General features: G+C 47.0%; 1 protein-coding gene across 1 annotated transcript in view; it reads left to right on the forward strand.

The window, feature by feature from the left end:
- Window positions 1-21,853: 21,853 nt before the first annotated feature.
- Window positions 21,854-26,286, forward strand: part of nlrx1 (NLR family member X1) — a 62,488-nt gene continuing 58,055 nt past the window's right edge. Inside the window, exon 1 of the mRNA XM_043676489.2 lies at window positions 21,854-22,072. The gene's annotated coding sequence lies outside the window, so the exon portion shown is untranslated. The remainder of the gene's footprint in view (window positions 22,073-26,286) is intronic.

Below are 26,286 nucleotides of genomic sequence, written 5' to 3' on the forward strand. Positions count from 1 at the left end.
GTCCCCACCAGTACTGTACCCCAATGTTATACAGTGACAGACCTGTCCCCACCAGTACTGTACCCCAATGTTATACACAGACAGACCTGTCCCCGCCAGTACTGTACCACAGTGCTATACACAGACAGACCTGTCCCCACCAGTACTGTACACCAGTGTTATACAGTGAGGGACTTGTCCGCACCAGTACTGTACCCCAATGTTATACACAGACAGACCTGTCCCCACTAGTACTGTACACAGGTGTTATACAAGGACCGGCCTGTCTCCACCAGTACTATACTCCAGTGTTATAAAGTGAGAGACCTGACCCCACCAGTACTGTACCCCAGTGTAAAACAGTGAGAGACTTGTCCCCACCAGTACTGTATCCCAGTGTTATACAGTGAAAGGCCTGTTCCCACCAGTACTGTACCCCAGTGTTATACACTGACAGACCTGTCCCCACCAGTACTGTACCCAAGTGTTATACAGTGAGAGACTTGTCCCCACCAGTACTGTACCCCAGTGCTATCCAGTGACTGACCTGTCCCCACAAGTCCTGTACCCGAGTGTTATACAGTGAGAGACTTGTCCGCACCAGTACTGTACCCCAGTGCTATCCAGTGACTGACCTGTCCCCACAAGTACTGTACCCGAGTGTTATACAGTGAGAGACCTGTCCCCACCAGTACTGTACCCCAGTGCTATACAGTGAGAGACTTGTCCCCACCTGTACTGTACCCGAGTGTTATACAGTAAAAGACCTGTTGCCACCAGTACTGTACCCCAGTGTTATACACTGACAGACCTGTCCCCATCAGTATTGTTCCCCAGTGTTATACACAGACAGACCTGTCCCCACCAGTACTGTACCCTGGTGTTATACACAGACAGACTTGTCCCCACCAGTACTGTACCCCAATGTTATACAGTGACAGACCTGTTCCCACCAGTACTGTACCCAGGTGATATACACTGACAGACCTGTCCCCACCAGTACTATACCCCAGTGTTATAGTGACAGACCTGTCCCCACCAGTACTGTACCCCAGTGTTATACACTGACAGACTTGTCCCCACCAGTACTGTACCCCAGTGCTATACAGGGACCGACCTGTCCCCATCAGTATTATACCCCGGTGTTATACACAGACAGACTTGTCCCCTCCAGTACTGTACCCCAGTGTTATACACTGACAGACCTGTCCCCACCAGTACTGTACATCAGTGTTATACACTGACAGACCTGTCCAAACCAGTACTGTACCGCAGTGTTATAAAGTGACAGACCTGTTCCCACCAGCACTGTACACCAGTGTTATACACAGATAGACCTGTCCCCACCAGTACTGTACCCCAGTGTTATACAGTGACAGACCTGTCCCCACCAGTACTGTACCCCAGTGTTATACAGTGACAGACCTGTCCCCACCAGTACTGTACCCCAGTGTTATACAGTGACAGACCTGTCCCCACGAGCACTGTACCCCGGTGTTATACACTGACAGACCTGTTCCCAATAGTACTGTACCCCAGTGTTATACAGTGACAGACCTGTCCCCACCAGTACAGTACCCCAGTGTTATACAGTGACAGACCTGTCCCCATGAGCACTGTACCCCAGTGTTATACACTGACAGACCTGTTCCCAATAGTACTGTACCCCAGTGTTATACAGTGACAGACCTGTCCCCACCAGTACAGTACCCCAGTGTTATACAGTGACAGACCTGTCCCCACGAGCACTGTACCCCGGTGTTATACACTGACAGACCTGTTCCCAATAGTACTGTACCCCAGTGTTATACAGTGACAGGCCTGTTCCCACCAGTACTGTACCCCAGTGTTATACACTGACAGACATGTCCCCACCAGTACTGTACACCAGTGTTATACAGTGAGAGACTTGTCCGCACCACTACTGTACCCCAGTGTTATACACTGACAGACCTCTCCCCATCAGTATTGTACCCCAGTGTTACACAGTGAGAGACTTGTCCCCACCAGTACTGTACCCCAGTGTTATACAGTGACAGACCTGTCCCCACCAGTACTGCACCCCAGTGTTATACAGTGACAGACCTGTTACCACCAGTACTGTACCCCAGTGTTATACACTGACAGACCTGTCCCCATCAGTATTGTGCTCCGGTATTATACACAGACAGACTTGTCCCCTCCAGTACTGTATCCCAGTGTTACACAGTGACAGACCTGTTCCCACCAGTACTGTGCCCCAGTGTTATACACTGACAGACCTGACCCCATCAGTATTGTACCCCGGTGTTATACACTGCCAGACTTGTCCCCTCCAGTACGGTACCCCAGTGTTACACAGTGACAGACCTGTTCCCACCAGTACTGTACCCCAGTGTTATACAGTGATTGACCTGTCCCCACCAGTACTGTACCCCAGTGTTGTACAGTGACAGACCTGTCCCCACCAGTACTGTACACCAGTGTTATACAGTGAGAGACTTGTCCGCACCAGTACTGTTCCCCAGTGTTATACACAGACAGACCTGTCCCCACCAGTACTGTACCCCAGTGTTATACACAGACAGACCTGTTCCCACCAGTACTGTACCCCAGTGTTATACAGTGATTGACCTGTCCCCACCAGTACTGTACCCCAGTGTTGTACAGTGACAGACCTGTCCCCACCAGTACTGTACACCAGTGTTATACAGTGAGAGACTTGTCCGCACCAGTACTGTTCCCCAGTGTTATACACAGACAGACCTGTCCCCACCAGTACTGTACCCCAGTGTTATACACAGACAGACCTGTCCCCACCAGTACTGTATCCCAGTGTTATACAGGGACAGACCTATCCCCACCAGTACTGTACCCCAGTGTTATACACACACAGACAGACCTGTCCCCACCAGTACTGTACCCCAGTGTTCTCCACAGACAGACCTGTCCCCACCAGTACTGTACACCAGTGTTATACAGTGAGAGACTTGTCTGCACCAGTACTGTACACCAGTGTTATACAGTGAGAGACTTGTCCGCACCAGTACTGTACCCCAGTGTTATACTGACGGACTTGTCCCCACCAGTACTGTACGCCAGTGTTATACACAGACAGACCTGTCCCCACCAGTACTGTACCCCAGTGTTATACACTGACAGACCTGTTCCCACTAGTACTGTACCCCAGTGTTATACAGTGACAGACCTGTCCCCATCAGTACTGTACCCCGGTGTTATACACTGACAGACCTGATCCCACCAGTACTGTACCCCAGTGTTATACACTGACTGACCTGTTCCCACCAGTACAGTACGCCAGTGTTATGCAGAGACCTCTCCCCACCAGTACTGTACCCCAGTGTTATACACTGACAGACCTGTCCCCATCAGTATTGTACCCCAGTGTTATACATTTAGAGACTTGTCCCCACCAGTAGTGTACCCCAGTGTTATACAGTGACTGACCTGTCCCCACCAGTACTGTACCCCAGTGTTATACACTGACAGACCTGTTCCCACCAGTACTGTACATCAGTGTCATACAGTGAGAGACTTGTCCGCACCAGTACTGTACCCCAGTGTTATACAGTGACAGACCTGTTCCCACCAGTACTGTACCCCAGTGTTATACAGTGACTGACCTGTCCCCACCAGTACTGTACCCCAGTGTTGTACAGTGACAGACCTGTCCCCACCAGTACTGTGCACCAGTGTTATACAGTGAGAGACTTGTCCGCACCAGTACTGTGCCCCAGTGTTATACACTGACAGACCTGTCCCCATCAGTATTGTACTCCGGTGTTATACAGTGAGAGACTTGTCCAAACCAGTACTGTACCCCAGTGTTATACAGTGACAGACCTGTTCCCACCAGTACTGTACCCCAGTGTTATACAGTGACTGACCTGTCCCCACCAGTACTGTACCCCAGTGTTATACAGTGACTGACCTGTCCCCACCAGTACTGTACCCCAGTGTTGTACAGTGACAGACCTGTCCCCACCAGTACTGTGCACCAGTGTTATACAGTGAGAGACTTGTCCGCACCAGTACTGTTCCCCAGTGTTATACACAGACAGACCTGTCCCCACCAGTACTGTACCCCAGTGTTATACACAGACAGACCTGTCCCCACCAGTACTGTACCCCAGAGTTATACACAGACAGACCTGTCCCCACCAGTACTGTATCCCAGTGTTATACAGGGACAGACCTATCCCCACCAGTACTGTACCCCAGTTTTATACACACACAGACAGACCTGTCCCCACCAGTACTGTACCCCAATGTTATACAGTGACAGACTTGTCCCCACCAGTACTGTACCCCAGTGTTATACAGTGACAGACCTGTCCCCACCAGTACTGTACACCAGTGTTATACAGTGAGAGACTTGTCCGCACCAGTACTGTTCCCCAGTGTTATACACAGACAGACCTGTCCCCACCAGTACTGTACCCCAGTGTTATACACAGACAGACCTGTCCCCACCAGTACTGTACACCAGTGTTATACAGTGAGAGACCTGTCCGCACCAGTACTGTTCCCCAGTGTTACACAGTGACAGACCTGTTCCCACCAGTACTGTACCCCAGTGTTATACTGACAGACTTGTCCCCACCAGTACTGTACGCCAGTGTTATACACAGACAGACCTGTCCCCACCAGTACTGTACCCCAGTGTTATACACTGACAGACCTGTCCCCACCAGTACTGTACCCCAGTGTTATACACACACAGACCTGTTCCCACCAGTACTGTACCCCGTGTTATACAGTGACAGACCTGTCCCCATCAGTACTGTTCCCCGGTGTTATACACTGACAGACCTGATCCCACCAGTACTGTACCCCAGTGTTATACACTGACTGACCTGTTCCCACCAGTACTGTACGCCAGTGTTATACAGAGACCTCTCCCCACCAGTACTGTACCCCAGTGTTATACACTGACAGACCTGTCCTCATCAGTATTGTACCCCGGTGTTATACACTGACAGACCTGTCCCCATCAGTCTTGTACCCCAGTGTTATACGGTGACAGACCTGTTCCCACCAGTACTGTACCCCAGTGTTATACAGTGACTGACCTGTCCCCACCAGTACTGTACCCCAGTGTTATACAGTGAGAGACTTGTCCGCACCAGTACTGTACCCCAGTGTTATACACAGACAGACCTGTCCCCATCAGTATTGTACTCCGATGTTATACAGTGAGAGATTTGTCCAAACCATTACTGTACCCCAGTGTTATACAGTGACTGACCTGTCCCCACCAGTACTGTACCCCAGTGTTATACAGTGACAGACCTGTTACCACCAGTACTGTACCCCAGTGGTATACACTGACAGACCTGTCCCCATCAGTATTGTATCCCGGTGTTATACACAGACAGACCTGTCCCCACCAGTACTGTACCCCAGTATTATACACAGACAGACCTGTCCACACCAGTACTGTACCCCAGTGTTATACACAGACAGACCTGTCCCCACCAGTACGTATCCCAGTGTTATACAGGGACAGACCTATCCCCACCAGTACTGTACCCCAATGTTATACACAGACAGACTTGTCCCCACCAGTACTGTACCCCAGTGTTATACACGGACAGACCTGTCCCCACCAGTACTGTACACCAGTGTTATACAGTGAGAGACTTGTCCGCACCAGTACTGTTCCCCAGTGTTATACACAGACAGATCTGTCCCCACCAGTACTGTACGCCAGTGTTATACACAGACAGACCTGTCCCCACCAGTACTGTACCCCAGTGTTATACACTGACAGACCTGTCCCCACCAGTACTGTACCCCAGTGTTATACACTGACAGACCTGTTCCCACCAGTACTGTACCCCAGTGTTATACAGTGACAGACCTGTCCCCATCAGTACTGTACCCCGGTGTTATACAGTGACAGACCTGATCCCACCAGTACTGTACCCCAGTGTTATACAGTGAGAGAATTGTCCGCACCAGTACTGTACCCCAGTGTTATACACAGACAGACCTGTCCCCACCAGTACTGTACCCCAGTGTTATACATTGACAGACCTGTCCCCACCAGTACTGTACGCCAGTGTTATACACAGACAGACCTGTCCCCACCAGTACTGTACCCCAGTGTTATACAGTGACAGACCTGTCCCCACCAGTACTGTACCCCAGTGTTATACATTGACAGACCTGTCCCCACCAGTACTGTACCCCAGTGTTATACATTGACAGACCTGTCCCCACCAGTACTGTACCCCAGTGTTATACAGTGACAGACCTGTCCCCACCAGTACTGTACCCCAGTGTTATACAGTGAGAGAATTGTCCGCACCAGTACTGTACCCCAGTGTTATACACAGACAGACCTGTCCCCACCAGTACTGTACCCCAGTGTTATACATTGACAGACCTGTCCCCACCAGTACTGTACGCCAGTGTTATACACAGACAGACCTGTCCCCACCAGTACTGTACCCCAGTGTTATACAGTGACAGACCTGTCCCCACCAGTACTGTACCCCAGTGTTATACATTGACAGACCTGTCCCCACCAGTACTGTACCCCAGTGTTATACAGTGACAGACCTGTTCCCACCAGTACTGTACGCCAGTGTTATACACAGACAGACCTGTCCCCACCAGTACTGTACCCCAATGTTATACACTGACAGACCTGTCCCCATCAGTCTTGTATCCCAGTGTTATACGGTGACAGACCTGTTCCCACCAGTACTGTACCCCAGTGTTATATAGTGACAGACCTGTTCCCACCAGTACTGTACCCCAGTGTTATACACAGACAGACCTGTCCCCACCAGTACTGTACCCCAGTGTTATGCACAGACAGACCTGTCCCCACCAGTACTGTACCCCAGTGTTATACACAGACAGACCTGTTCCCACCAGTACTGTCCCCAGGTGTTATACACTGACAGACCTGTCCCCACCAGTACTGTACCCCAGTGTTATACACTGACAGACCTGTCCCCACCAGTACTGTACCCCAGTGTAATACACTGACAGACCTGTCCCCACCAGTACTGTACCCCAGTGTTATACAGTGAGAGAATTGTCCGCACCAGTACTGTACCGCAGTGTTATACACAGACAGACCTGTCCCCACCAGTACTGTACCCCAGTGTTATACATTGACAGACCTGTCCCCACCAGTACTGTACCCCAGTGTTATACAGTGACAGACCTGTTCCCACCAGTACTGTACGCCAGTGTTATACACAGACAGACCTGTCCCCACCAGTACTGTACCCCAGTGTTATACAGTGACAGACCTGTCCCCACCAGTACTGTACCCCAGTGTTATACATTGACAGACCTGTCCCCACCAGTACTGTACCCCAGTGTTATACAGTGACAGACCTGTTCCCACCAGTACTGTACGCCAGTGTTATACACAGACAGACCTGTCCCCACCAGTACTGTACCCCAATGTTATACACTGACAGACCTGTCCCCATCAGTCTTGCATCCCAGTGTTATACGGTAACAGACCTGTTCCCACCAGTACTGTACCCCAGTGTTATATAGTGACAGACCTGTCCCCACCAGTACTGTACACCAGTGTTATACAGTGAGAGACTTGTCCGCACCAGTACTGTACCCCAGTGTTATACACTGACTGACCTGTTCCCACCAGTAATGTACGCCAGTGTTATACAGAGACCTCTCTCCACCAGTACTGTACCCCAGTGTTATACACTGACAGACCTGTCCTCATCAGTATTGTACCCCGGTGTTATACACTGACAGACCTGTCCCCATCAGTCTTGTACCCCAGTGTTATACGGTGACAGACCTGTTCCCACCAGTACTGTACCCCAGTGTTATATAGTGACAGACCTGTCCCCACCAGTACTGTACACCAGTGTTATACAGTGAGAGACTTGTCCGCACCAGTACTGTACCCCAGTGTTATACACTGACAGACCTGTCCCCATCAGTATTGTACTCCGGTGTTATACAGTGAGAGACTTGTCCTAACCAGTACTGTACCCCAGTGTTATACAGTGACTGACCTGTCCCCACCAGTACTGTGCCCCAGTGTTATACACTGACCGACCTGTCCCCATCAGTATTGTACTCCGGTGTTATACAGTGAGAGACTTGTCCCCACCAGTACTGTATCCCACTGTTATACAGTGACAGACCTGTTCCCACCAGTACTGTACCCCAGTGTTATACAGTGACTGACCTGTCCCCACCAGTACTCTACCCCAGTGTTGTACAGTGACTGACCTGTCCCCACCAGTACTGTACCCCGCTGTTATACACTGACAGACCTGTTTCCACCAGTACTGTATCCCAGTGTTATACAGAGACCTTTCCCCACCAGTACTGTACCCCATTGTTATATAGTGTCAGACCTGTCCCCACCAGTACTGTCCCCCAGTGTTATACAGTGTCAGATCTGTTCCCACCAGTACTGTACCCCAGTGTTATACAGTGACAGACCTGTCCCCACCAGTACTGTACTCCAGTGTTATACACAGACAGACCTGTCCCCACCAGTACTGTACCCCAGTGTTATACACTGACAGACCTGTTCCCACCTGTATCAGTTTACTGTATTCATAACATTGTCACCTGCCTATATTGGAAAGGAAAGCTGATGACTGTTCTGGCACTTTCACATCCCAATGAATTTGATAGGAATACCTTGTGTGCTCTGATTTACTGTTTAATTTAATGTAACATGATGGTTAAATGTTGGCTGGTTCTGATGATTTGCGGACAGAAGTGATGAAATGCTGCACCATTCTTGGGCAAACATTTAGTTTAAAATCAGGATTGGGGCAATTCTTCAAAAAAAGACAAACTCTGATCTGAACAATATCAAGTTTTTTTTAAATCAAAGGAAAAACCGAAGTTATTCACATGAATGCATGTTGTATTTTTGAAAGCCTTGCTATAATCCGATGAAATCAGGGAACATGAACTGGAGACGCTGTATTTAAAATCTTGTAGTTGTGGGGTCAGGTATCACATTGTACTTACAGACTGTTAAAAATCACCCAACACCAGGTCATAGTCGAACAGGTTTATTTGGAAGCACTAGCTTTCGGAAGGACTAGCTTTCACTCCTTCTGATGAAAGCTAGTGCTTCCAAATAAATCTGTTGGACTACATCCAGGTGTTGTGTGACTTTTAACATTGTCCACCTCAGTCCAACACCATCTCCTCCAAGTCATACTTACAAGCTGTCTTACTGCTTCGTAACGGGATGATACATAAACGACCCTAGAGACCATGAATTGTTACTTTTATAAATATAGGTAGTTCTCCTCTAAAGAGAAAATGAGGATTGCAGATTCTGGAGATCAGAGTCGAGAGTGTGGTGCTGGAAAAGCACAGCAGGTCAGGCAGCATCCGAGGAGCAGGAAAATCGACATTTCAGGCATAAGCCCTTCATCAGGAACTGGGCCGAAACAGCCTTGTTCTTGATGGTAGTTCTCCTATAATACTCATTTAGTAAATGCAATTTGGCTGTAAGGCAGTTTGTGAATTGCTGATTTAATTTTATTTCAAAAATATATTTTATTCATAAAATTTTTTTGATATCTATACAATTGGTCATGCCATACATACGTATACATTCCATTTCTTTACGTACAGAGATCGGAATTAATCTTTCGTCTGTACAAGTCTGTACATTGACCATCCAGATATTTTGCTGAGGCATCTGCGGGGCCCGATTACTGACTGGGCCCCCTGTTCTTCTTAGGCGGGCAGACCGTACACAGTGGTCTTTCCCCACCGCGCCTTAGCGATAGCTGCCCCAAGCTTCAGCGCGTCCCTCAACACGTAGTCCTGGATCTTGGAATATGCAACACTCAGGCGGGGTCAACTCCTTCTGCTGGTAGATCAGCAAGTTTCGGACAGACCAAAGAGCGTCCTTCACCGAGTTGATGATCATCCAGGCACAGTTGATGTTCGTCTCGGTGTGCGTCCCGGGGAACAGACCAGTGAAGTCCTGTTCACTGTTACGGGGAGGGCAGGATTCTGATCCTCAGTGCTGGGTGTTGCAGTGTGCGGGATCAGTTGGCTTGTGTGCTTTCTGGTGAAGAGCTTCGTGAAAGCTATTGTGAAACGTTCGTGCTAATGGACTTGGAAAAGCATCATGAAAATGTCCCTCCAGCCTGAGGACAAGACGCCGGGAGCAATCCGTTAATTTAAAAACTCGATGAGTTGAGATGAGAGTGAAATTTCACTGGAATCGACTAACAGCAAAAGCACAGGGGTTGGGGAACAGTTTGAAACTCGGCTTTGTTTGTACTGAAAACGTAGTGCTGGAAAAGCGCAGCAGGTCAGGCAGCATCCAAGGAACAGGAGAATCGACGTTTCAGGCATGAGCCCTTCTTCAGGAATGAGGAAAGTGAGTCCAGCAGGCTAAGATAAAAGGTAGGGAGGAGGGACTTGGGGGAGGGGTGTTGGAAATGCGATAGGTGGAAGGAGGTTAAGGTGAGGGTGATAGGCCGGAGTGGGGGTGGGGGCGGAGAGGTCGGGAAGAAGATTGCAGGTTATGAAGGTGGTGCTGAGTTCGAGGGTTGGGACTGAGACCAGGTGGGGGAAGGGGAAATGAGGAAACTGGAGAAATCCGAGTTCATCCCTTGTGGTTGGAGGGTTCCTAGGCGGAAGATGAGGCGCTCTTCCTCCAGCCGTCGTGTTGTTGTGGTCTGGGGATGGAGGAGTCCAAAGACCTGCATGTCCTTGGCGGAGTGGGAGGGGGAGTTGAAGTGTTGAGCCACGGGGCGGTTGGGTTGGTTGGTCCGGGTGTCCCAGAGGTGTTCTCTGAAACGTTCCGCAAGTAGGCGGCCTGAAGAAGGGCTCATGCCCGAAACGTCGATTCTCCTGCTCCTTGGATGCTGCCTGACCTGCTGCGCTTTTCCAGCAACACATTTTCAGCTCTGATCTCCAGCTCAGAGCTTTACCTCCCCTATCGTCTTGTTTAAAAAATATGTTTGCATGTTAAAGAACATCTGCAGACTCATGTGAATCTGTTTCAGTGATGAATCACTATGGTAACCAACAGCAAAATAACACCAGTACAAGGGCTTGGACGAGGTCAGTCAGCTGCTCAGGGTGATCAGAGGCAGGAAACTCTGCACATCATGGGTGAGGGAGAGAAAGGTCGGGGGGCATGCTGTTACTTTTGGTAGAGGTACCCTGAGGAGGTGAGTAGGCTGTACAGAAGAGATTCAGGGCGAGTCAGAGTCAGATATTAGCAAGGATCAGATTGAGCCTGGAAGATTAAGCGCTGAATCTTAAATTCTTGCACCAAGTGTCAGTTTTGTCAAGCTTTTCGGAGGGTTTCACATCGTGATGCTTGACGTTTATCACCTTATTTTGCAAAACCCGCCTGATTTATTACCTCCCCCACACCCTTTGGTGCCCCTCTCTCTCATTCGAGCACCATCACACCATGTGCCATTTCCAAAACAACTCACCACTTCCTGGATATCCCAGAATTGACCAACACCCGTGGGGCAGCACCATCTTTAAAAGGACATTGTGCAGGAAATGGTGGGGTACAGTAACAGAGAAAGAGTGGGTGTGAGGTATCAATGAGAAGATGGTGGCACTTTCACTGGCCACCTTCGTTCTGTGCATTCCCTCAGATGGTAGAGTTACAACAGGGCAACATTTACTTAGACTGTGCTATCATTTGTGTTAGGCTAACTAAATTTTTGTTTTGATTTTTACTGATATTTTTGGTGATTTGCCTGAACTCTTTTTTTCCCATAGGCCTCATTATTTCTATTGCATCATCTTCCATAACACAGCATCACATGAGAACAGAGCTATGGCATTATCGGAGAACTACCTGCAAATGTTGAAATAAAACAAACACTAAGCAAACTTTATTATTCAAACATGAAACAGGTTGTAAATTTACGTCATAAAGCCTATTGTACAAAGGCTTTTATATATATTAAAGCTATAACTGGCTATTGTAAAAACCTGATATATTTGTATTCACCTCATTTCAAACTCACGTAGCACAAAACATGTGAATAACAAGAAATATCTGACTTAAAAATATTCCAATGTCCTTCAATTAACCTCCTTAAAAAAAAATCCAGGTATGTACAATCGTTCTATTATTGATAGCCCAGTCTGATATGTACTACAGGGACCTACATATTTATCTACAATGGAAACCTGAGGAGAATCTACTGATGCTCATGCTTTGAAAGGCTTCTGGGAAATATCCAACAAACTTTCCAAGTGACTGCACCACTCTCTGTCACTGTTCTGTCTCTCCAGAGAGATGGTAAACTCAGTCCCTCACTGTTGTCCCACCACCCCGTCCTCCCTCAGGGAGACCTTACAGGAGCCTGTGATGAGCTGCAGCAGAGAGTTTTCCCAGTGTCTTATCCAACCTCCCTCAAGTGATATTATCAAAATCTGGTTAAACTGACATTCACCTCACTTGCTGCTAAATGTCCCTGAGGTAAGTGTGTAACAGTTAATTTAATTGCTTCACCACTCGCTTTGCCTTCAGCTGCCTGGATCCTGACTGAGGCCTTGAATTCCTTCCCTAAACGTCTTTGCCTCTCCCCACCCCACTTTAAAAGCTACACCTATGACCACGCTTTTGGTCACCTGTTCGGATATATCTCCTTCTGTGACTTTGGCGTTAGATTTCAGGGAGGGAAGGGCCTAGTGACATTATCACTGGACTGTTAATCCACAGACCCAAGTAATGTGCTGGGGACACGCGTTAAAATGCCACCAAGGCAGATAGTGGAATTTGAGTTCAATAAAATTCTGGAATTAAGAATCTAATTATTAGTTTTCCATGAATCCCTTGCCAATGGTCGGAAAAGCCCATCTGGATCACAAATACCTTTTAGGGAGAGAAATTGCCATCCTTACCTGGTCTGGCCTACATCTGACTCCAAATCCACAGCAACGTGGTTGATTCTTAACTCCCGCTGGGCAATTAGGGACAGGTAATAAATGCTGACCTAACCAGTGACGCCTACATCCCCTGAATTAATAGAAAAAATTAGGCTCCAATGAACATCTGAATTAGGAGTACAAGTAGACTACTCAATCCCTTCAGCCTGTTCCTTCACCACTGAATAAGATTATGGCTGATCTGATTGTAGCCTCAGCATCACACTTCCATCTCTCCATGATTTTCATTAACACCATTGAAGCACATTGGGATATTTTACTGAGCTAAAGGAGCTCTACAAATAGACATAAACTGTTGTTGTTGATAAGCCAGTCAGTAGTGCTGCAAACAGGAGTGTTGGGGCTAGTGATAGAGCTTCAGATTAAACCTTTAGATCTCTTGTTTAATGTGTGGGAGAGTCTATACTGGTGGGACATTGAACAGCTAAACTACAACAGGTCAGAGATTCTGCAACAGGTATGTTTCACATCCACTGGGGAGTGAGAGTTGGGAATTGGTTTCCCAAGTCTGTAATGCCTGTTAAATACACCTAACGTTCTATTTAATTCCTCATTTCTGGAAAAGAAGCCTCAGACAACCACAACCGTCTCTGTGTAAAATCTTATGCAGTTCAAGAGAAACAATGTCAGAAAGAAAATGAAATGTTTCTGTGTCAGCTTCCATAAGCACAAAACATCCCAAATGTCTTTTAGCCAATGAGGCACTATCACAGTCATGATGCAGGAAGCGCAACAGCCAATATCCACACAGCCCACTCCCAGACTGTAAGACCAAAAAGACATAGGAGCTGATATAAGCCATTCAGCCCATCGAATCTGCTCCACCCTTCAACGGGATCATGGCTGTTCTGATAATCCTTAACTTCACTGTCCTGCCCTTTCCCCCATAACCTTGATTCCTTTGATTAAAAATCTCCACTCCAAAACATAGCAACATAAAAAAACTAGGAAAAGCTATTTTTATAATGTTGGTTAAGGGATAAAAATTGATAAGGAAACCAGGAAAAACTCCCTCATTCATTAAATATCGCTGTGGGATCTTTCATAACCAAATGGCTTTAACTATTCATCCAGAAGACAGCAGCTCTGACAGTGTGGCACTCCCCCAGTACTGACGCTCCGACAGTGCAGCACTGCCTCAGCACTGACCCTCCGACAGTGCAGCACTCCCCCAGCACTGACCCTCCGACAGTGCAGCACTCCCTCAGCACTGACCCTCCGACAGTGTAGCACTCCCTCAGCACTGACCCTCTGACAGTGCCACACTCCCTCAGCACTGACCCTCTGACAGTGCAGCACTCCCTCAGTACTGACCTTCCGACAGTGCAGCACTCCCTCAGCACTGACCCTTCGACAGTGCAGCACTCCCTCAGCACTGACCCACTGACAGTGCAGCACTCCCTCAGCACTGACCCTCTGACAGTGCAGCATCCCCTCAGCACTGACCCTGTGACAGTGCAGCATCCCCTCAGCACTGACCCTGTGACAGTGCGGCACTCCCTCAGCACTGACCCTCTGACAGTGCAGCATCCCCTCAGCACTGACCCTCTGACAGCGCAGCGCCCCCTCAGCACTGACCCTCTGACAGCGCAGCGCCCCCTCAGCGCTGACCCTGTGACAGTGCAGCGCCCCCTCAGCGCTGACCCTGTGACAGTGCAGCGCCCCCTCAGCACTGACCCTGTGACAGTGCAGCATCCCCTCAGCACTGACCCTGTGACAGTGCAGCGCCCCCTCAGTGCTGCATTGGAGAATAGGTATGGCTGAGGGCACAGGTCCTAGGTGCAATGGAGATTAAGTCAATGACCCACTGATCCAGAGACAAAGGTGGTACTGAATCACAAGGGCCTATTTAACAATAGCAGGTCAGGCATCATCCAAGGAGCAGGAGAATCGACGTTTCGGGCATAAGACCTTCTTCAGGAATGAGGAGGGTGTGCCAAGCAGGCTAAGATAAAAGGTAGGTAGGAGGGACTTGGGGGAGGGGCGTTGGGAATGCGATAGGTGGAAGGAGGTCAAGGTGAGGGTGATAGGCTGGAGAGGGGGTGGGGGCGGAGAGGTCAGGAAGAAGATTGCAGGTTAAGAAGGCGGTTTTGAGTCTGAGGGTTGGGGCTGAGATAAGGTGTGGGGATGGGAAATGAGGAAGCTGGAGATATCTGCATTCATCCCTTGTGGTTGGAGGGTTCCTAGGCGGAAGATGAGGCGCTCTTCCTCCAGGCGTCGTGTTGCCATGGTCTGGCAATGGAGGAGGCCAAGGACCTGCATGTCCTTGGTGGAGTGGGAGGGGGAGTTAAAGTGTTCAGCCACGGGACGGTTGGGTTGGTTGGTCCGGGTGTCCCAGAGATGTTCTCTGAAATGTTCCGCAAGTAGGCGGCCTGTCTCCCCAATGTAGAGGAGGCCACATTGGGTGCAGTGGATGCAGTAAATGATGTGTGTGGAGGTGCAGGTGAATTTCTGATGGATATTGAAGGATCCCTTGGGGCCTTGGAGGGAAGTGAGGGGGGAGGTGTGGGCGCAGGTTTTGCATTTTTTGCGGTTGCAGGGGAAGGTGCCGGGAGTGGAGGTTGGGTTGGTGGGGGGTGTGGATCTGACGAGGGAGTCGCGGAGGGAGTGGTCTTTCCAGAACGCTGATAGGGGAGGGGAGGGAAATATATCCTTGGTGGTGGGGTCCGCCACCTCCAAACGGACCCCACCACCATATATATATATTTCCCTCCCCATCCCTATCAGCGTTCCGGAAAGACCACTCCCTCCGTGACTCCCTCGTCAGATCCACACCCCCCACCAACCCAACCTCCACTCCCGGCACCTTCCCCTGCAACCGCAAAAAATGCAAAACCTGCGCCCACACCTCCCCCCTCACTTCCCTCCAAGGCCCCAAGGGATACTTCAATATCCATCAGAAATTCACCTGCACCTCCACACACATCATTTACTTTATTTTTATAAAACACACAAGAGGGACCGGTTCTGTTGATTGTTTTGCATCACTAACACACACACACTGCAACTTGACTGGGTTAAAAATCACACAACACCAGATTATAGTCCAACAGTTTATTAGGAAGCACTAGCTTTCAGGGCACTGCTCCTTCATCAGGTGGCTGTGGAGTATAAGACCATAAGACACAGAATTTATAGCAAACGTTTACTGTGTGATGTAACTGAAATAATATATGGATCACAACTTGACAGGGACTGTTAGTCTCGTCTTAACAGGAGACCCAATTTTCTGCCTCCAGTCTCGACATTTAGCAGAGAGACAATGTAATAGGCAGCAGCAGAGAGAGAGAGAGAGAGAGAGACGACAGGCTCTACCAATAAACTTGCAATATCAAGCTAGCCTCAATAATAGTGACTGTCATTGATGTTTGATCAGCACCTTAAGGCTGAGATGAGGAGGAATATCTTCTGTCTGAGGGTTGAGAGTCTTGGAACTCCTTGCCACAGAGAGCTGTGGGGATAGAGTCCTTGTGTATATTTAAGGCTGAGATAGATTCTCAATCAGTCGGGGAGTCAAAGATTACAGGGAAAGGGCAAGAAAGTGGACGTGAGGGATGTTGGATCAGCCATGATCCTATTGAATGATGGAGCAGACTCAAGGGGCCGAATGGCCTAATCCAGCTCCCATTTCTTACTGTCTTATTATTGCTGTAAAGCCTCATGGGTCTGAATCTTACCCGAATTTGGTTTAGATGTCAATCTTAGTGAGTTTCACGGAGAGTTTCTTTCCGGAACGCTGATAGGGGAGGGGAGGGAAATATAGATTTGGTGGTGGGGTCCGTTTGGAGGTGGCGGACCCCACCACCAAGGATATATTTCCCTCCCCTCCCCTATCAGCATTCCGAAATGACCACTCCCTCCGTGACTCCCTCGTCAGATCCACACCCCCCACCAACCCAACCTCCACTCCCGGCAACTTCCCCTGCAACCGCAAAAAATGCAAAACCTGCGCCCACACCTCCCCCCTTACTTCCCTCCAAGGCCCCAAGGGATCCTTCAATATCCATCAGAAATTCACCTGCACCTCCACACACATCATTTACTGCATCCGCTGCATCCGATGTGGCCTCCTATACATTGGGGAGACAGGCCGCCTACTTGTGGAACGTTTCAGAGAACACCTCTGGGACACCCGGACCAACCAACCCAACCGCCCCGTGGCTCAACACTTTTATTTTTGGATGGTGTAATTCTCTGCTGAAGGCAGTCATGGGTTACCTTGCAGTGAAAGGCAGAGGCACGTTGGGGAGACTGGAGACTTTTGGAGGGGGTCTCTGCTGATTCTCTTGCCAACTACAAACCCAAGGCAACTAAGGCCAGTTGTCACAGCACTCATTCCGCAGCCGGGGGCACTGCTGCCTCACAGCACCAGGGTCCCAGGTTTGACCCAGCCTCGGGCAACTGTCTGTGTGGAGTTTGCACATTCTCCCCGTGTCTGCGTGGGTTTCCTCCGGGTGCTCCGGTTTCCTCCCACAGTCCAAAGATGTGCAGATTAGGTGAATTGGCCATGTTACATTACCCACAGTGTTAGGTGCATTAGTCAGAGGGGAAATGGTTCTGGGTGGGTTACTCTTCAGAGGGTCAGTGTGGACTTGTTGGGCCAAAGGGCCTGATTCCACACTGTAGGGATTCTAATCTAATACCCTCACTTAATGTCAGGTGACACGGTGGCTCAGTGGTTAGCACTGCTGCCTCACAGCATCAGGGTCCTAGGTTCAATTCCAGCTCGGGTGACTGTCTGTGTGGAGTTTGCACATTCTCCCTGCGTCGGCTTGGGTTTCCTCCCATGGTCCAAAGATGTGCAGGTCAAGTGAATTGGCCATGTTAAATTGCCCATAGTGTTGGGTGCATTAGCCAGAGGGAAATGGGTCTGGGTGGGCTATCTTTGGAGGGACTGTGTAGACTTGTTGGGCCGAAGGGCCTGTTTCCACACTGTAGGGAATCTAATCTAATCTTCACTGCTTCACCACTGGATGGCAGACTTACCCAGAAAAATATTTCAGTGTCTTAAAAGTGTGAGGTGATTCACTTTGGAAGGAGCAACAGGAAGGAAGAGTACTCGGCTCATGGCAGTGTCGATGAGCAGAGAGATCTCGGTGTCTGTGTGCATAGGTCCCTGAAAGTTGCCACCCAGGTTGATAGAGTTGTTGAGAAGGCTTACAGTGTGTTAGCTTTTATTGGTAGAGGGTTTGAGTTTCGGAACCACAAGGTCATGTTGCAGCTGTACAAAACTCTGATGCGGCCGCACTTGGAGTATTGTGTACAGTTCTGGTCACCACATTATAGGAAGGATGTGGAAACTTTGGAAAGGGTTCAGAGGAGATTTACAAGGATGTTGCCTGGTATGGAGAAAAGGTCTTATAAGGAAAGGCTGAGGGACTTGAGGCTGTTTTTGTTAGAGAGAAGAAGGTTGAGAGGTGACTTAATTGAGACATATAGGATAATCAGAGGGTTAGATAAGGTGGACAGTGAGAGCCTTTTTCCTCGGATGGTGATGGCTAGCATGAGGGGGCATAGCTTCAAATTGAGGGGTGATAGATATAGGACAGATGTCAGAGGTAGTTTCTTTTCTCAGAGAGTTGTAGGGGCGTGGAACGCCCTGCCTACAACAGTAGTAGACTCGCCAACTTTAAGGGCATTTAAATGGTCATTGGATAAACGTATGGATAAAAATGGAATAGTTTAGGATAGATGGACTTCAGATTGGTTTCACAGTTTGGCTCAACACTGAGGGCCGAAGGGTCTGTATTGCGCTGTAATGTTCTATGTTCTATGTTATTGTTTACACAAGAGTAAAATGGGGTTTGGTTTTAATCCGGTGGAATTCTGAAAAAGGAATTAACTTCATCTATCCCAAAATAAACATCTACCTACAAAATAACGAGTGTTTCAGTTTGGTTCAAAATTGCTGTATCATTGGTGACCATGCCTTCAGATGTATAAACTCTGAAATTCTCTTTTTAAAACTCCTCACTTTCTTCTCCTTTATAACATTCTTTAAATCCTAATCTATGACCAAATTTTCGATGACCTATCCCAATCTTGCATTTCTCAGTGTCAATATTTTTAGTGAAATCCTTCTGTGAAGGGCCTTGGGGACATTTTTTTGGAATGAAAGGTGATATAGGAATGCAGTTTCATTTCCCTTTATCCTTCTGTGGGACATGGCTTCCACAATTGTCCTTGAACTGGGTGGCAATTAAGAGTCAACCTCATTGCTATGGGTTTGGAGTCACGTACAGGCCAGAGCAGATAGGGGCAGCAGATTTCCTTCCCTGAGGGACATTAATGAAGGACGTGAGCTGGAATTGTCCCTGGCCCCTGGGTGGTGGGGGAAATGGTGAGAAGGTTGGGAGAATCACCATGAGATGGTCAGTGAGGAGCTTCCCAATGTGAAGATCAAAAAGTCCCATTTACCAACTGCTATGGACCTGACCAAACCCTTTCAAAAGATGTTAAGACAACAGCCCGGACCTTACTTTTTTATTATTTTAAAGGCATATACCAGGCATTGGGTTTGATTGGTCAAACTGCATTTCATTCATATATAATGGTTAAAATACAACAAAAGAAAGAGTAAATTGGAATAACTTAACTCTACTGGAAAATGTACCAGAATAATAGATTATTTAACTGCTCAACAGAATAGTTCAAATTTGGGAACATCCCATAAACATGTCCTTGGCAAAGGCAAATTGTGTAAAATAGATTGTCTCACAGGCAATTTGCTAACTCAGAATGAAAGGCATCAAGAGGAACTCTGAGAGGGAGACGAGCAGGGAGAGATATACTGCAGTTTCCAAACCCAACTTCAAGATGCCAGCAACTGAAAAGCTAAAACTCACAATCCTGGTTTTGGGGGGAGCTTGACCCCACCCTTCCAGGCTGCTTCTATTGTTCCAACCTTTAAAAATAACTTCAATGCCTCACAAGCTATTTATTGGATTCAAATAGACACTCGGTACCATTGTCTTAAACCTCTCCTCAAACAAAGTGCAGGACAAAATGCCCTTCTTAAAGCTATTGTATTGCCATACAACCAGGAGTTGAACAGTGAGATGAGACTGTTGCTAGTTAGAGGCCAGTGACCTATTCGCTCATTTGCATGCAATGGCATCCTTACTAAGCTGTTTCTGTGCATCGTTGATATTCAATTTCCCATTCACACCTCCCACCCCAGATAGATACCAGACAGTGACAATTCCCGACAAGACATTCCGAGTGGGTACCTGGTGACTCCGGCTCACTGTCTGCTCCTCCGGACCTCAATCAGTCACTGACATCTCAGGGCACTCTCCATGGGCAGTGACCACCCCTCCCCCACCCCCCATCGGCTTGGAGATTCAGGTCCCTGTTGGCAAATTAGATACCAATGTCCTTGAGCCCAGTATGCTCAAGGCAAATGAGAGGCACCGTGAAGGGCAGCTATGCTCTGCCATCTCTGGACCAGGTGCACAGCTGAGCTCTAAAATGGTGCTGGTGCCAGGAATCCGGCCAGGACCAGGCAGTAGCGAATACTTGCCCCTGCAGTGTGTGGGAGAATGGGAACGAGAATTAGGCATGTTCAGAAAGATAGCACGAGAAACTCTCTGTGAAACTCACTAAGATTGACATCTAAACCAAATTCGGGTAAGATTCAGACCCATGAGGCTTTACAGCAATAATAAGACAGTAAGAAATGGGAGCTGGATTAGGCCATTCGGCCCCTTGAGCCTGCTCCATCATTCAATAGGATCATGGCTGATCCAACATCCCTCATGTCCACTTTCTTGCCCTTTCCCTGTAATCTTTGACTCCCCGACTGATTGAGAATCTATCTCAGCCTTAAATATACACAAGGACTCTATCCCCACAGCTCTCTGTGGCAAGGAGTTCCAAGACTCTCAACCCTCAGACAGAAGATATTCCTCCTCATCTCAGCCTTAAGGTGCTGATCAAACATCAATGACGGTCACTATTATTGAGGCTAGCTTGATATTGCAGGTTTATTGGTAGAGCCTGTCGTCTCTCTCTCTCTCTCTCTGCTGCTGCCTATTACATTGTCTCTCTGCTAAATGTCGAGACTGGAGGCAGAAAATTGGGTCTCCTGTTAAGATGAGACTAACAGTCCCTGTCAAGTTGTGATCCATATATTATTTCAGTTACATCACACAGTAAACGTTTGCTATAAATTCTGTGTCTTATGGTCTTATACTCCACAGCCACCTGATGAAGGAGCAGTGCCCTGAAAGCTAGTGCTTCCTAATAAACTGTTGGACTGTAATCTGGTGTTGTGTGATTTTTAACCCAGTCAAGTTGCAGTGTGTGTGTGTTAGTGATGCAAAACAATCAACAGAACCGGTCCCTCTTGTGTGTTTTATAAAAATAAAGTGAATGACCTCTTGCAGACAATGGTTTGTACACGCTAATATTCACAAAGCATTAAACTGGAAGTGTCAGTGCTTCCCTGTGACAAAGACTTTACTCAAAGCACTCTCTTGTAAACTCTGCAGAGAACTTACTGAGATTTAACATATTCCTGGATTTCCACCTGTTGGTTGCTAAGTGTACAAAGCTGTTTTATAGTAATCCGAGTGTCTGTGGATCCCAAATTCTTCCAAGTTAAAGTTTCACATGTGGAATTTGATGTCAATGTTTCCAAGACTGGTCTTGGCAGAGGTAATAGCCTCATTTATGTCCAATTTTGCAACATGTTGCTGTACGACTACTGTTCTGTGACCTTCAAACAACAAGTTATACCCTGCAGCATTCCTTTCTGCTTTCACCATCCTTCAGTAAGCAAAGATTATGGTCTGTTTTATTTAATCAAACCCAGGTTCACAGTTCTGATGAAAAATAAATAAAAACACTCTGTGTATTAGTAACTGCAGCTTTCCTTTGCCTTACTGAGATTTGATTTGATGTTTTAGATTTGAAACTTGACTGAGTTGCCAGAACACAACATGCTCTGATGTGGGTTCTTCGGAGCTTCTTAAACCAGGTTTCTCAGTCCCAGTTATTAATAGGCTCGACCTGATGGTAAAGCTGCAGAGCAGCAAGTTCTGTGGGAGGATACAATTCTGCACTGGAAAGTTTTCAACCTCCTGGCAGGATACGACAATCACAGCTACTGAGCTTGGGGTTGGTGAGCTGTCGGCTGTGTGAGATCCTGTTCAAATAACGACTGAAATCGGTGAGTTGCGAAAACAGCCTCTTTATTCAGCAATCACAGAACAAGTTCGAGACAGCAACAGAATCCCCAAATGCAGTTCTCACAAGAGCTCCTTTGTATATATTCTTACATAGATTACAATTTCATTACTATGGTGTTACATTTTTTAATCTCTGGTACACAAAGATTTGAAGGGCTTCTGTCCTGGGAGACAGGAGAAGGGTTAAATGTGTGTTCGGTGCTAACTGTTATTCCTGATGGGACACCTGTCCGGTCTGCTTACATAATTAGGAGTTGTTAGTCCTTTTGTCTTTAAGTTAGTAAATATTAGTGAAAACGCTAGGCCAACATGCTCTAAACGAGTTAAAAGTTGTACCTATAGGGATATTAAACTTATTACTGCAGTTGGGTTGTGAGATTTATTTACTGTTTGCCAGTATGAGTTTCATTCATTCATGCAATTTCATGGAAGTGCAATTTTGTCAATCAGTTTCTTAAAGGGATAATGACCCAGTTAAAAGGTATTTAACAGGTACTTAATCTATTCAGGTCCAGGAGATGGTTGGGAAGGGCTGATGTATATTATAATGTTCCCTGGAGACTTGATGGGGATGGTATTGTTCTGTATCAGATGGTTGGTAAGGGCTGATAGATGTGGAAATGCCGGAATGGGTTTGGAATTTTTAAATTTTGTTAGTAAAATGTACTACAGAACTGAGATTTTATGAATAAATGAATGAAAAAGTGTTGTAGTAAATAATGGGTTAGTAAAGGGTTACAAATAAATGAACAGGAACCCTGCATTATTGAATATAGCTAGCTGGTGAGTGATTTAATAAAGATAACCGATAACATAATATCTCAAAACTGGATGGCTGGTGTTGTAAGACCAACAGTGTGGGTTCAATCCCCCACATTAGCTGAGGTTACCCTGAAGGATTCTCCTTTTCAACCACTCCCCTCGCCTGAGCTTTGGTGACCCTCAGCTTAAACCACCCCCATTGTCTCTCTGTAATGAGAGAGCAGTCCTATGGTCTGGTAAGACTAGGGTGACTTTACTTTTACCCCAGAAATTCACCAGTACATTCATTAAACTCTAACTCCACGGAAACCACAACTAACTATTGGGCGACACGGTGGCACAGTGGTCAGCACTGCTGCCTCACAGCGCAATTCCCGCCTCAGGCGACTGTGTGGAGTTTGCACATTTTCCCCGTGTCTGCGTGGGTTTCCTCCGGGTGCTCCGGTTTCCTCCCACAGTCCAAAGATGTGCAGGTCAGGTGAATTGGCCATGCTAAATTGCCCGTAGTGTTAGGTAAGGGGCAAATGTAGGGGCATGGGTGGGTTGCACTTAGGTAGGTCGGTGTGGACTTGTTGGGCCGAAGGGCCTGTTTCCATGCTGTAATGTAATCTAATCTAACTTGCATTTATTTAAACATTGAACTTATGAAAACACCCAAAAGCATTTAATGGGAATTATCAGATGTACATTTAACAGTATGGTCTGACTGGCAAAGGTTGTTTATAAGGAGTGTCAATAGGAGCATTGAGCTGTAGAGGGTGGGAGATTTAGGAAGGGAATTCCAGAGCCTAGTAATGGCATGGTCATGAATGGAGGGATACGCAAGGAGCCCAAATCGGGGGATGCAGAGATCACTGAAGGTCCTGGATATAGAGGGGATTACCAAGATGGGGAGGGGGAACACCCAGGGAAGATTTAAAATACAAGTGCTGGGGTAGAATGGCTAAATAAATCACCCAGTGTCCAGAATCGAAGAGTTTATTGATGTTACACTGGCTGGAAGAAACCTCTGTGGGTCCAGAAGCTTTCTCACTGAACAACGGAAAGACAGCAACTTTTATACATTAGCTTTCAGACCACCTTTGTCTATTACAAACCAATCGTATTACTGATTGATTAGATTAGTTTCTAATCGGGTTAATCATGTGACTGCACGGTCAGTGATGGATGACCCTATGGACCTTCCCACGATCTCATGTTGTTTGCCAGACATCACGTCTCCTTGGGCTTTCACAGTGCGCTTTATACTGAGATATTAAAAGGTTAATTTGCTCTGCTGACCTGCAGGAAATTGAATGCCCCAAGGCTCAGGTGAGATGCCTCTGACTTACAGGTAGATTGTAAGGAATTTACATTCCCATCCCTTGCGATTCAGAGTCATTTGCCTGGCCATTTCCGAGTTATTCAGAGTAAAAGAATTGCATCATCAGCCTATTCAAAATCAATAAGAACATCGCAGTTGGAATGTGAATACTCCTTGCAGTTAAAAAAAACACAACAGATTTGACCGTTAAGGGATGATTTACATTATATTGTTTCTGGACATTGTCAGGCCACTGCATTGTGTCTTGAGTAGCATGTGACTGTGAGGGAATGGCTGGGAGCTCTCTTGTGGGTATTACTGACTGTGATGTAAAGATTTTGTATAAAGGAAGGACTGTTTCCTTTGTCCAGAAAGATCCCTTGACATGGTGAAGTATGTTAAAGGGTTCCTCCAGAAAGCTTAATAACATTTTGGTTGTTCACAGAAGTTGATGTGTTGCAGTTGCATCAAGCAAGTAGCAATCTCATGGGATAAAAAACCTAACAGTACAACCACATCCCAATCCTGCTGACCTCTGTACCTGCCTTCAATTCTCTGTGCTGGCACAATGGAAACTTCTCCCTGCTGCGTAATGCGGGCTGTCCATAGGAATTCAGTTAAACCCCTTGCTGTTAGTCTGTTGGTTGCATTTAGAATTTACAGGTGTATATAATGTGTCGTGACAATTACCTGAAGAGTCTTAATTATTCTGGGATCAGATTTTTCCTGCTAATCTTCACTAATAACAAATTTTGAATTGACTGGTTCAAAAAAAAAACCCTCTGTAGAGGCTTTTTTAAGGGTACTCCTTCTCGAGACAGTCTCATTACCCAACGCTGACTGTCCACAGAAATTCAATTCAATCCCTTGATGTGACACATTAAAACCATTATTATATATTTATGCGCGTGTGTCTACATGCAAATGTAGTTACAATCACAAAGGGTCCTCACTAATGACAGTCACATTTTTCCATTTCTTTCCTATTTTAAATCGCAAACTTTAAATTAGCTTGCAAGAAGGGCTTCGCTAATCAAAGCTATCTCAGTGTAAGTGGTGGCTACATTTTTACTTCTTTTATTTTTGATGTAATAGGGACGGCCTTAATGTGCGATTGCATAGAGACACTTTGCTATCTTAATAAAACCCAAAAGAGCTGCGGATGATGGAAATCAGAAACAAAACAGAAGTTGCTGGAAAAGCTCAGCAGATCTGGCAGCATCTGTAGAATTCTGAGAAAGAGTCACTTGACCCAAAACAAACTCTGATTTCTCTCCACAGATGCTGCCAGACCTGCTGAGATTTTCCAGCAATTTCTGCTTTGTTTCACTTTATTATCTTATCTGGTTGCTATGAGTACAGAGACCATGACTCTAACCGTGAAAATTACTGCTTCAGCTAACAATCTCCCTCAGCCATTTTTATGTCATGTAAAAACCATGGGCAGTCATTTTATTTTAACTAAGAACTATGGCAGCCATTTTATAATAATAAGAATCACGGGCAGCCCTAACATTTGGAAAGGAAAGAAAGTATCAATAATGAAGGATCAATAATGTTTATGTCTGGGGAGGAACGTAAAGTCCCGGTTATGAACTTTCAGAATAACTGTAGTCGCTTTATCTAAATTTATTCCTCATGGTTTTCATTTGATTGTTTGTTCTAATAACAAGAATAAGAATGCTAACAGCAGGCTAGTCAGGGACAGTGTGAGTCTACATCAATGAGCATTGAGTTGATGGACAAACAGGATTTTGTGTGGATAACAGCCAGTTTATGGGATCCAGTGTAAAATCGAAAGGGGCACGGTGCCTCAGTGGTTAGCACTGCTGCCTCAGCGCCAGGGACCCAGGTTCGATTCCATCCTTGGGTGACTGACTGTATGGAGTTTGCACATTCTCGTGTCTGTGTGGGTTTCCTCTGGGTGCTCCGGTTTCCTCTCACAGTCCAAAGATGTGCAGGTCAGGGTGGATTGGTCATGGGGAATGTAGGGTTAGAGGGATAGGATGGGGGGGGGGCTGGGTGGGATGCCCTTCAGAGGGGCGGTGCAGAGTTGATGGGCTGAATAGCCTCTTTCCAGGCTATAGGGATTCTATGACAAGATGAATAAGGGAGAATTGTTTAATGTCA

Source organism: Chiloscyllium plagiosum, unplaced genomic scaffold (assembly GCF_037043375.1).
Source record: "Chiloscyllium plagiosum isolate Xiang-an unplaced genomic scaffold, Cpla_swu_hap1 HiC_scaffold_29, whole genome shotgun sequence".
Lineage (NCBI taxonomy): Eukaryota > Metazoa > Chordata > Chondrichthyes > Orectolobiformes > Hemiscylliidae > Chiloscyllium > Chiloscyllium plagiosum.